The sequence below is a fragment of the Lissotriton vulgaris genome, chromosome 8 (assembly GCF_964263255.1).
Source record: "Lissotriton vulgaris chromosome 8, aLisVul1.2, whole genome shotgun sequence".
Lineage (NCBI taxonomy): Eukaryota > Metazoa > Chordata > Amphibia > Caudata > Salamandridae > Lissotriton > Lissotriton vulgaris.
The window spans coordinates 1,383,359,070-1,383,371,517 of NC_141696.1; positions in this window are offsets into that span (position 1 = coordinate 1,383,359,070).

A 12,448-nucleotide genomic window follows, 5' to 3' on the forward strand; every position below is an offset into this window, starting at 1 on the left:
GTTCACTTTTGCTAGGCACAATTTCGGACCAACGTCTGGGAGTGATAACTACACCAGTCTCATTGTGCCATTTTTTTAAAAATAGAAGCCAGTATCAGATACCTGCAGTTATTGAAAAAGCTGTACTACACTCAATAGTTCAAAGAGTTAAGCCTGATGCGAGGGAGAACCATCCAATGCTGAAAAGCTGCAAGTTAAGCATTATAGTATGAATCTAAGTCATGAAGGATAAACATTTTTAACATCATCAGTGAACAGATGTTAAGAACAACCAAGAGAAGCGATCATGTTTCCAAGCAAGGTAGGTTAGAAGAAATAAGGGGAGGATACTGGTTACGTTGTGTTGAATGCAAACCTATAGGAGCATAGGCCAGCATTGCGTACAACCAACAGATGGAGAAGAAGTGGCCAGAGGGGCAGATGGAGTGTCCAAGTCTTGACTAAATGCTTCTGGTACTGAGGCTGGGCAGCATAGAGGGGAGATTGACTGTATATAATGCAAATGGGAGTAGCAGAGGGGGGAGATGCAAGAGGAGTGGTTTCTGTTAGCAGTGGTTGAGGATTTGGACTCCTGTTTCAGGGTAGTCTTAGTAGTGTCCAGTTTGTAGGGTGTTTAATAGACTGTGGGGAATTAGATGAAGCAGGGTGAAAAAACAATGTAAGCATTTTAGAAACACAAGGAAAGGAAGACAGACTGGGGAGTTTCTGAGTAAAGAGGATAGGTTAGCGTTCAGGATTATGCCTGAATTATTTCAGTCCCACTTCAAATGCCTCACATTTGCATGATATTGTAAGTTTGTCGATCTTTTTGGTGGTTCGATTACAAGTCTTTGTGACAGTAGTTTCCACTTATACCTAATTGTTTCGGTAAATGCTAGTCAACAAACGTAGAGCACTTTCTGCAAATTCAGAGCACTCCTGTTGTAAGAGATTTTCTGAACACAATCTGTTATTTGTAGAGCAAAAATTAATTATTTTCTGCTTTTTTTTGTTGCAGAAATGTATCTTCCAAATACAGCGCATAGATCTGTTTGTATTTTCATAGCTGCCAAGCTTCTTCTTTAGTGACATCATCATTTTACCCTGTCTTTTAGCCAAACACACTTTGCATTGTGGGACTGATAGTTTCATAACAATGAGCATTGATTTAGGTGCATCAAGCCTCGCATACAAAGTATTATTAGTCAAAAAGCTAGGACGGACTCATTGTATAAGAGATGACATGAGCCACTTGTGAGGCATGCCTTTGAGAAGGACAGGCCAGTCTTGCACTCATGGACATCATTTAGCGGTTGCCAGGGGTCGCAGTTGCGCTTTGCTACCCTTAGCACTGCCTTTGCGACCCTTGGCCTCAGAGGTGGCAAATTCAGTGCCAGGTACACACTGGCAGCTGGGGCTCCACTTTCTTTATTTTCCTTCAATTTTTTATTACACTAATAGTGAATAAATAAAAAATATATTATTTACTAGTAATAATGTAATAAAAATGGAATACAATAGACTTGCTTGCGGGGGAGAGTGTGTTTATGTGTGAGAGAGTGTATATGTGTGAATTAGTGTGTAAGTATATGTGAGTGAAAGTGGAGATCAAAGGGCATGTGATGTTACTTCCGCTACCCCTGGCATTTCTGATTGCACTACTCCTATTAAGACTTTGCACACCTCACTTGTGCTTAAATTAGTAACATAAGAAGGATGAAAGACTAACTCAGGCATAAATATGTGACTTAGTCTGCCACAGATCTACAGAACAAAAGCATAGTCATCTTCATGAAATGACAGTTACTAGCTTCAACTTTATATGTTGTAATGACTTACAAATGATAAAATACGGAGTCACCCAATATGCATTTCGATCTGTGATGTGTAGTTTACCCACATATCCCCAATGCAGGACCATTAACCTGATGACATATCTTACAATCTAGTTAAAAATAACGTCTTCTATATCAAACACACACATTTGTGCAGCGCCTTTTTTCCGATAAATATAGCCATATCCCAACACGCATTCCTTTCTCCATACACCGAAATTCATGCAGATTTGTATCTCTTTCTCTTATTTAGAGGAATGCTATATGCACTAAGAATCTCTGAAATGGAGTAAATACCTTTCACACCAGTGGTGGTTCTCCGTATGTGCAGAGAAGCATCGCCCCCACACACTGCTGTGCAGAAAGTGAAAAATAAAATGATGATAACATGATTTTATTACCATTTTATTTTTCACTCTCTGCCAGAAAACGCGGTGTGGGGGCGGGACCAGTGTGTGCAGCAGTGAGGAGTGGCCACTTAAGTTTGCATTGGCCACTTAAGTTTGATTTGCACATTTTTTTGGCCGACTACCTTGCTACGGCCAAACGGACATGTGCAATTTAAACCTCTCCAATCCAACTGTCTTAGAGAGCCTGGTTAGAAAGCAGGCACAAATCTACAGCGCCTTTAGGAGCGTAGAGCATGCCCGTCCAGCCAATCAAGACTATTCACTGTAACAGCATAAGTGAAGCGTGTTGATTGGATAAGGGAAGAGTTGGCTGTTTGACCTCACGCTCACACTGGAGCCAGGAACATCAAAGTCGAGAGCGAGGACCTGCAGTGTTAGTTTATTTTTTTGTGTGCTAATTGTTTGTTTGCCCCCTTCCTATTCATTATTTTTCACCAACCGTCACTGGTCCTACATCCGTTACAGATATTTTAACTACCAAAAAGGGAGCAGCAGGGGCCTTTCCTGATGCTTGCATTAGGACCCAAGCAACTCTTGCTCCGACAATGGTGAACCGTTAGTGATGTGTTGGCAGACTCAGCCAGGTGTTGCCCTGCTTGTTTGTCATACGCGCTTCATGTGCAATGGACAGTGGCTCTTAAATCCGTTCTCCGTCCCTTGCACCAAGGAAGGAACCTGTAAAAAGGTAGTTGGTGTGTGAGGGTTATATGACTAAATGCCTAAGATGGCTAACAAAACCCATGGAATATGCCTGAATGTGTCTACAGAAACACCCTTGTCTTTGGTTTCTAGACACCACAAAAGCAGTCCGCAGTATCTATAAAGATGTCCAAAAGAATAGTCAGTGCAGCCGTGTACCAAAGGTATAACCAGACCCATGTGGTGCAATGAAGAAATCCAGTCCATGTTTTCCAGTTGTCTGTGAAAACTTGCTGAGTTCATAGACTAAGAAGGGTGAGTAAACGTAAAGCGCCTACCAGCTGGAGGAGACGACAGCAGGGGCAGGGGAGGGGGTGGGGGTGGGGGGTGCTGAGAAGGCACCCAGAGGCTGAGATTCAAACACCCTGTTACTCACTGAACAGGCATGCCCCAATCCACAACGTAGCCCGGAACATTTGTACCAGCGAAGGAGACTCATGATTGAGGCTTGTTTATGAGCATGTCTCAGGTGGGTACTGGGCCGTACCAGTGCTGACATGGAAACCACTGTATCCTGGCCACGATAGCGCCTCGATAGCAGTAGTGCTTCAAGGGGAATGAAAAGGGTGTGGGAAGGGCCCTATAAAATAGGCGTGACCAAAGAAGAGTAACTAGAAAGGTTTTCCAAGAGACGTGGCCTATGTAATTAATGGCGTGGCTTAAACATCTAAACTAAAATCCTGTGTATTTAGATGCTTGTGAGGTTTTTTATTGCATACAGACAAGTCACAGAAGCTATACCTGAAATAAGCCAAACCTATTGGTATATATATATATATATATATATATATATATATATATATATATATATATATATATATTCAAACTCCTCGGTTGCTCCAAAGGGTTGCGGTCGGCCCCGCGGGAAGTGGCGTGAGCGCCGGCAGAGCACGCCGGTAAATTCAATTGCCAACACCTCGTCACACAATGTATCACGCTCTCAGACACTCAGTAAACGCCAGAGATCAGCAAGGTCCAAGGGTGTTTATTGACCCCTTACGACATGTTTCGGCTTACAAGCCTTATGTTCGTTAAGACGCATTAACAACATAGCTTGACCGTTCCAACATGGCCGACCCAATTTTTTGTCATGTGACCTGCGACCTGTGTCCTTTGTCTATGTTGTTGTTGTTCAGTATTTACACTGTACAGACGCGATGCACAAACTTATGTGAACAAGGCGTGATACATTGTGTGACGAGGTGTTGGTATATATATATATATATATATATATATATATATATATATATATATATATATATATATGTATATATATATATATATATATATATATATATATATATATATATATATATATATATATATATATATATATATATATATATATATATATATATATATATACCAATAGGCTGTGCTTGATAAGCCACTCCCAGCAGTCTCCCACAGGATTGTGGTCAATGAAGTCCTGTGTCATTATCCCTGGATGGGTGCCGCTACGCCGAAGTTCACCAATGCACGCCCTGGATGGGCTCTGCGCGCTGCGGGGTCTGGATTCCGGTGCTGTTCCCTTCAAGCACAACCAGGCAAGATTCCCAGTATTCGACCTGCTGTAACCCACGTGCTTGAAGAGAATCCTGTGGGAGACTGCTGGGAGTGGCTTATCAAGCACAGCCTATCAGTTGGCGGCAGATTTACTTATGAAGCCCTGTTAACGTTGCCGAGACTCTGAAGGGAACAGCCTTTGAAGAAGCCATGTCGGCGAAACGCGTCAGGCTGCTGTCTGCACGCTGCGGAATCTAGGGGGTATTGCTGATCCCCTAGCCAAAAAGCTGCAGAGTGCAGTACAGGGTTAATGACAGGCATAAAGTCAATGAGTGATAGGCGAAGAGGCTGCTTTGTGGACCTTAAATGCACTGTGATTTAGTGCTATTTAAAGGGGTGACCCTTCAACTCTTACCTAAATCGGAGTGGAGAAGTGTGGCTCAGGGGTTAGAGGCGGCAGACCCGGAAGCTGAGATCGGCCCTGGACCAGGGTTCAATTCCCCGCCTCGGCGGGTCTTGGGCTCAAAAATTCCACGGACTCGATAATTCTCGCTCCGGTGCCTACTCGACTCACGGGTTAACACTCTGCGACTCTGGGCAATAGCTAGCTTAATCTCTACAACGGCCCTTCGCGGTGGGATGCCTGGCTTTCACCTTGTGGATACCCTGCTGGGGTTATCTCACAGGGGAATACCAGGACGGGTTCCCTAAGCAAGCGCTTAGATACCAACCTTGGTCGGTGATTTGCGCTATATAAATAAATGTACATTTACGTTTACAAATTGAAGCACAGGGGGAGTGATCCTTGTGGGTACGGGGATGTTGGTCCAGATCCTAGGTTACCTACATCTGGAAAGTTTACTCCTCACCACTTTCAGATTTCACCAGCCGCCACTGCTCAAAGCCTCCTGAATGTAACTCTATTTCCTCAAACTTTTTGGAGCTTTCTCCTTGAGACTCTAACATACTTGTGCAACAAGAACCATGCAGAATGACCTTCAACCCTGAACTTCCCACAGGATGACCTTCAGCCACCCCAAATAAGGAGTAGTGGGGTTAGAAATACCCAATTAATGTCCTTTGGATTGACACAAGGATGAAGAGACTGTTTCAGTACTTAGAGAGTGAAGACAGTAGTCTAAAGAGAAGACCCAGAGATGTATTGATTTGAGGCCCAACCTGTGTAAATGAACTTAGGAGAAGTTAGCCAAAGAATTGACTTAGGAGATGGCAGGAAGAAAATTAGATGTGTGGAGAAAGGGGCTAGTGGTTGAGAAGAGCTGAAGGGCAATGAAGGGCTTAGAAGAAGTTGATGAGTGGGGCCGCATACTGGAGATTTATGAGGAACAGTATGATGCTAAGTGACTCGTCTATACACTATCTTGAGTTGCTATGGTACAAGGAGTTGAGAGTATGGAGTTTAATACACATGAAAGACATTTAGTAGGGGGTTCTTGTGAGGGAAAATATAATCATAATATGTACACATTGCTGAGTAAAAGGCCATTGTTAGAGCCAATTTATAGTTTTTCAGGAGGTACGGGTATGTGCCGTTGTGACCTTGTGAAGGTAAATGCACCTCAATCTTAAACAAAGGACTAGTGAGTAAATTACTCATCTGGACAAAATGAGCCTTGATTGAGCACTTGATAAACAGACGTGGGCAAAGTAGTACTTTGGCCCTCATTCTTAGCGACTCTAAGGTAAATGTGTGACTGCAACCTGCTGTGCCTCCATTCAACATTTTTCAGGATGCAATAAGACATTAAGACATTGGTTTTACCATAGCATAACTCCACACAATTTGAGTGGGGAAAAACCAGGTGCTGCACAATTACTGCACAATTTTGAATTTGGATTCTGGTTCAAATACTGTTTGCATCCAAGTTCAGATGTGCCCCACAACTCAAATGAGCGCCATTGTCTCCCTGTGGCTTAAAATGTCAAGTGTGTTTGAAGGGATTAAGTAAATATTCACTATTTACCATTAATTCTAATGCAAAGGTAGCACCACTTTACTAGTGACTAAATTAAATGTGCCAATAAAGTGTAAGCCAAATGTTACTTTGTTTAAAGTAGAGAGAACAAGCACTTAACACAGGTCAGTGGTAAAGTGTGCAGAGTCCTAAAGCCAACACAAAACAAAGTCAGCCAAAACAGAAGGCTGGATGACAAAATATTGGGGGTGGGGGGGAAACATGCCATGGATGTCACGTGCAACACCCTTAGATACTAATACTGAACAACAGTATTCACCACAAGTACCACCAAGTAATATCTGGGTGCCCCATGTGAAAATATAGAGAGTGAAAAAATGTGGCCAGTGCCACTGCTCAGTTTTTGCTACTGATCATCGATTTTTGGTTTTGCAGTCTGCATATGTATTGTATTTAAGGAGTAGGATTTTGCATGTTAAAAACGCTGTCCGCTTGTCATTTCATCAATACTTACTGATAAACACCCCCGAATGACAGGCTCGGATTTCCTTTTATCTGATAATTTTTATGAGCTGGTGAGTTTAGCAAGAAGTCAATCACGTTTCTATGAAAAAGCCCCCCTTATCTTGTGCTATCATGTTAACATCAGGACTTGGACACTCTAGGTTTTCTCGATTTGAAAATCACGTCTCTGTTTTTCAGTAATGCTGCTAGCCTTACATACATCCACTGGTACAATGTCCTGCCTAATCTTTTTCTGGGTTCTCAGAAAATGCAAATTAAAAAATATCACAATATGACAAAACAGAGAAACTCGGAATAATGTGTAGTACCCCAAGAAACGACACTATATAGTACCTTTTGATTCAATTAGCCATCATTAGACCAATGTTATTAGTAACATACTTTGCATTGGAAAAAGTGCTTTTGTATTTTGTTAGCCCACTTACAGCAATGTACTACTTCAATAGCCAGGTTATTTGCCCCACGTGAATATGAAGAGTAATTTATAAAAGAGGCAAATACATGCAAATGCAGGTAAATAGGACCTCTAATGAAGAATTTGATTGCAGAAAACATTTCCATCACAGAATGTCATGAGGATCTTTCTTGCCTCTTACTAGCTCTGCTGGAACCTGGCTTAAAGGTACAAATAAGGGAATGGAAAAAAACGAAAGAATGGCGATGATCGGGAAGTCAGGGAGGTGAACCAGTGATCTTGAACCAACCGAGATATGGTATGCTGGTTATATCAGAGCGCGAGATCTTCACAATGTACACTGTCCACTTGCATAGAACTAGGGGCCCGATTCACAGAACTAACTTAAGATAAAATCCTAAACTTACTACCATTTTGGTATTCACAGAAGGCACTTACTCATTTTGATATTCACAGAAGTTAGGAGTCCAGACTTTAGGACTCCTAAATGCCTTCTGTGAATACCGAAAGTCTTAAAATTAGGATTTTTCTCAGTTTAGGAGTCCTAAAGTTAGGAGTCCTAACGTTACTACTACTAAATTGAGAAAAATCCTAATTTTAAGACTTTCGGTATTCACAGAAGGTATTTAGAAGTCCTAAAGTTAGGAGTCCTAACTTCTGTGAATACCGAAATGAGTAAGTGTCTTCTGTGAATACAAAAATGAGTAAGGGCCCGATTCACAGAATGAATTTAAGACTCAATCCTAAACTTACTACTATTTTGGTATTCACAGAATGCACTTACTACTTTTGGCATTCACAGAATGAACTTACTACTTTTGGTATTCACAGAAGTTAGGATTTTGTCTTAAGACAAACTTAAGACAGACTTAAGTTAGGATTTTGTCTTCAGTCTGTCTTAAGTCTGTCTAATGTTTGTCTTAAGTTTGTCTTAAGACAAACTTAAGACAAAATCCTAACTTCTGTGAATACCAAAAGTAGAAAGTTCATTCTGTGAATGCCAAAAGTAGTAAGTGCATTCTGTGAATACCAAAATAGTAGTAAGTTTAGGATTGAGTCTTAAGTTCATTCTGTGAATCGGGCCCACAGTGCCTTCTGTGAATACGAAAATGGTAGTAAATTTAGTATTTTGTCTTAAGTTAGTTCTGTGAATCGGGCCCTACCAATCCACACAGATCTATATGGACTTGAAACTTAAGTATAAAGTATAACATCAGATGATGCTTGCAAGCAGTAGACCAATGCATGTCGGCGACCCACCGAGCCAAATATCTTGATATTTGCATGTAGCAAATGGATCATCAGTCACTGTTTAACCATCTGATACCAATAACTGGGGCCCCATCAACAGACTCGGGTAACTATCGAACCTGGAGTTTATAATGGACTCCAATCTCTCCCGAATAGCAGTATTAAATGAAGTGTCCAAACAAAGCGGCCACGCCTTTGCTGAATGTTCCCTACCTTGGCTTTCCTCAAAAGGTGCGGCTACCAGTGTACCCTGTATAGAAGTTACAGACAATACTCAAAGCTCCAGCCACATAGTGTCTAAATCTAGCAAGGAAGACCAACACCACACTTGGACTAAAGTCTCTCGACTGGGTCCTGGTAGCTAGACGGATCACCTTCAAAGTTAAGCCCACTGCTCACTGACTTCTGTTCCTTCTACAAAAATGTCACAGCTATGGAGGAGACCGTTAGCATTTAGGGCTGTCTTCCTTTTTTTTGCTGTGGTTGACAAACCAATAGGCTATACCCTTGATTGACGGTTAACACTTTCATCTGTCCCTTTTCATTGACAATTAACTTTGTCTTCTGTTTCCTTTCTTTGTCTCAAAAGCATAGTTTCTCATGACTCTGTCACCTCCTTGAAATCCTTTTGCAATTTCAGTCTGCAACAAGGAGTTCTAATCCAAGTAAAATAGTGAAATTATGCCTGTGCATGTAGAATTGATCCCCTAACAACAAATGCACAGCACTGAAGTGTACTGTAGCATTTATACAAAGCTTCATACCACAGACGGGGATGCAAAGTGCTCTGACTTTCTTTACCTGTTTTTTTCTGTACCCAATCAAAGAAAACATGGATTTTATTTTGCCATGGAATGATGCAGAATAGCCCTCTCGCTCTATTTAAATATATTACTTTGGTCAAGCACTTTCGCCATTGAGCTCTCCGGGTGAGTCTAGCATTAGTCTAGCGAGCCACAAGAGCCGGCACTAATCACTCTTGGTGCAAACAGAGTATGCATATTACTTTCCTTTTCAAGAACTGATGAGACACATGAGGAGCGAGATTGTGCCAACTTTGCACCAGTGAAAAACAAGAGCAGATCTAGTTTGCACCACATTTCTGCTTTTGTGGTAGGCAAAAGGTAAATAGGGATTCTTCTGTGGTTTTAGCAATAGGTATTTGTACTGGAAGGGTATGCTTCTAGTGCAAATTCTAATCTAGAAAGCACATACTCATCACCGCAGCATGGTCCGAGGGTGTGCATCTGGTAAGGCAACATAATTAGAAGCCAAGTGCATGAGATGGCAGAAGCAGCTGGACAAACTTATTACATATGGCTCTGAGCAGTGTTTTGCACCTTGATCTCCAGTCAATGACCCCAGCCTCAGTGTGCTTTTCTCAAGGTGCTCAGTACACTCAATCAGTTCTCTGCTTCTTTTTTTGCATAATTTATGCATCACTCTATGCCTCAAAGGGAATTGTTTTGACATACTTTGTGCTCCCTTGTGTCTGGACAAAGCTGAATCTCTCTGAAGAGCTCTAATGAGAGCAAAACACGTGTCAGGGGTTGCTTTTATTAATTTCAGGTTGGGTTGGATGGTATTTACTAATCCAAAGCTGTAATACTGTGCCTGGAGTGGTAAAAGGCTTTGGCCATTTTACAGCTCGGCAAGGATAGCACTGTGCTAATCCTATGCTGAAAAACTTTGCTGTATAAATGGTAAAAAACTTTAGGGCATGTGTACAAGCCCCTATCGCCACAGGAACATCACTTTTGGAATACCAGCACAAACTGCAGTTCGAATTGCACTCTGCCACTCGCAGCACTTTGCAGAGTTTTTTTGTAACTTCGCGGAGTTACGCGTAGTAAAACTCCGCGAACTACGCCCAGGCCTATTTTGTAAGTCATTTAAGCTATTTTCTTCCTTACCACACAACATCGAGATTATGGGCCCTCAACAGTATCTTTCTTTTTCACTTAACAATGGAGTTAGGCAGGTCATATTAGTACTCAGGTTAAGCATACTGCCTCTGAAAGCCAATAAGAGCCGTTGGTCTTTACTGATTAATCAGATTGTTCTATGTAATTTATGTAAAAGATGGATCCAAGACTTAAATTATGTCTTATCAATTTGCCCGTCAATTGCCTATTTGTTACATAATCTCTTAATATTTTAAATTTAATATAACAAATTGGACGCTCTAATTAAATTAATTTTATGTCCACCAAAACAGTTTGTTCATTTGAATGTTTTAAAAATGTTTACCTTATTTTTGAAAGTTTTTTAAATGCATTGTGTGAGAAATTGGGTTGTTGGTTGACTGGGGTATGAGTCCTGGTCAAGCAGCAACCACAATGTCTGTTTGCTCAACCCTCTGGTAGCTTGGCACAGAGAGGTCAGGCTTAACGTAGAGTCAATTAAGATATTTGTACGACACTTAAAACAGTAATAAAGTGAAAGCACCAAGCAAAGTTAGAAAAATAGGACATTCTATAATAAATAAAACAAGACCAAAATGACAAAAACCGAATTAGTAGAAAAAGAGATTTTCATTTTTAAAGATTTGGGTCAAAATAGTGCCAAAAAGCTCAAATTGCCAAGTGGGGATATCTGGTTGTACTGGACAGGGACAAAGTTACAAGTTCAGGCTGACTGTAATGGAGCGCGGTACAAAAGGGGGTGGTCATGGACGGAGCATCTGAATCAATCAAACACTCACACCCAGTCAAAAGATCTGGGTTTAATCCATCACCGTTCTTTAACCCAAGATAATGGATAATGGAGCGTGGGCCGGCCACAGTGACCCAGTTAGACCCGCTGACAAAGTACCTTAAATCCTTGTTTGCAGAGCACTGGAATGATGCATCGTGTAGCAGAAGCGATGCGTCTGTTTCAAGGTGTGATGAGGCTGTGATGCGAGGGCTTGCGTCATCGTTGTGGATTCCGTCAATGGGGCTTGGAATGCAAAGTCCAGCACTGAGGATGTGGCGCATAGTGAGGGTGATGTGTCGGGTCCAAGGAGCTGTGGTCCCTTGAGGCGGATCAAAGCCAGGCCCCAGCGGAGCTGGATTGGTTCCGCTGAATCCATAGAGTCTGGCAAGGTATCGTAAGCCCACTTGCAAGGGTCCAGGAATGGGGTAGCACCATTTGGCTGGGTAGACTCACAGATGGCAGAATCCAGGTGCAGGTTCATGGTGTCATGCCCCTGAGGCTTCAGGTCAGGAGGTCAGCCAATTAGCCAAGGGAGTCACTCTGGGTTCAAGAGATACAGGTCCAGTCCTTCTCACCCAGGGTAGAGGGCAGCAGGGCAGCAGAACCTTCAGAGAAGCAGTCCAGCAGAGTGGCAGTTCTTGTAGGAGCAAAGCAGTACTTCTTCCTGGCATAGTATCCACAGGTTCTGAAGTGTACTGAAGAGGTGGGGTCTGGGGTCCTCTTTTTATACCCTGGAAGGTGGGAGCAGCTTGGACAGTGGCTTTAAAGTGCATGAAATCTCCTGCCTCCTCTACCCTGGCTCCAAGCTGGCTGCAGTAAAAATTCACCTAAAGAGCCCAATTACCTTGAAGGCAGAGCACAAGCTATTCAGTTGTAGGTGGGGCTGTGCTCAGCTCCACCCCCATCCTTTCAGGCTGTGCTCAGATTCTTCCACCCATTCTTTCAGCAAATGACACATCCAGGTAAACCTAATCCCTCTATTGTGTGACTGTCTAGGAGAAATTCTGCTGATTACAAGCTGTATCATTTGCCATTGTTTGAATCACATGACATCTGCGACTATCAAGAATAAAGCAGATTATAATAAACTTCATAATTTGAAGATTTGACTCCCAGCTTTTGATTCATTGGAAAATGGTTGTATTACCGCCGTTTATAATAAGAATACCAGTACATCATTCATGAGTCTTTTTG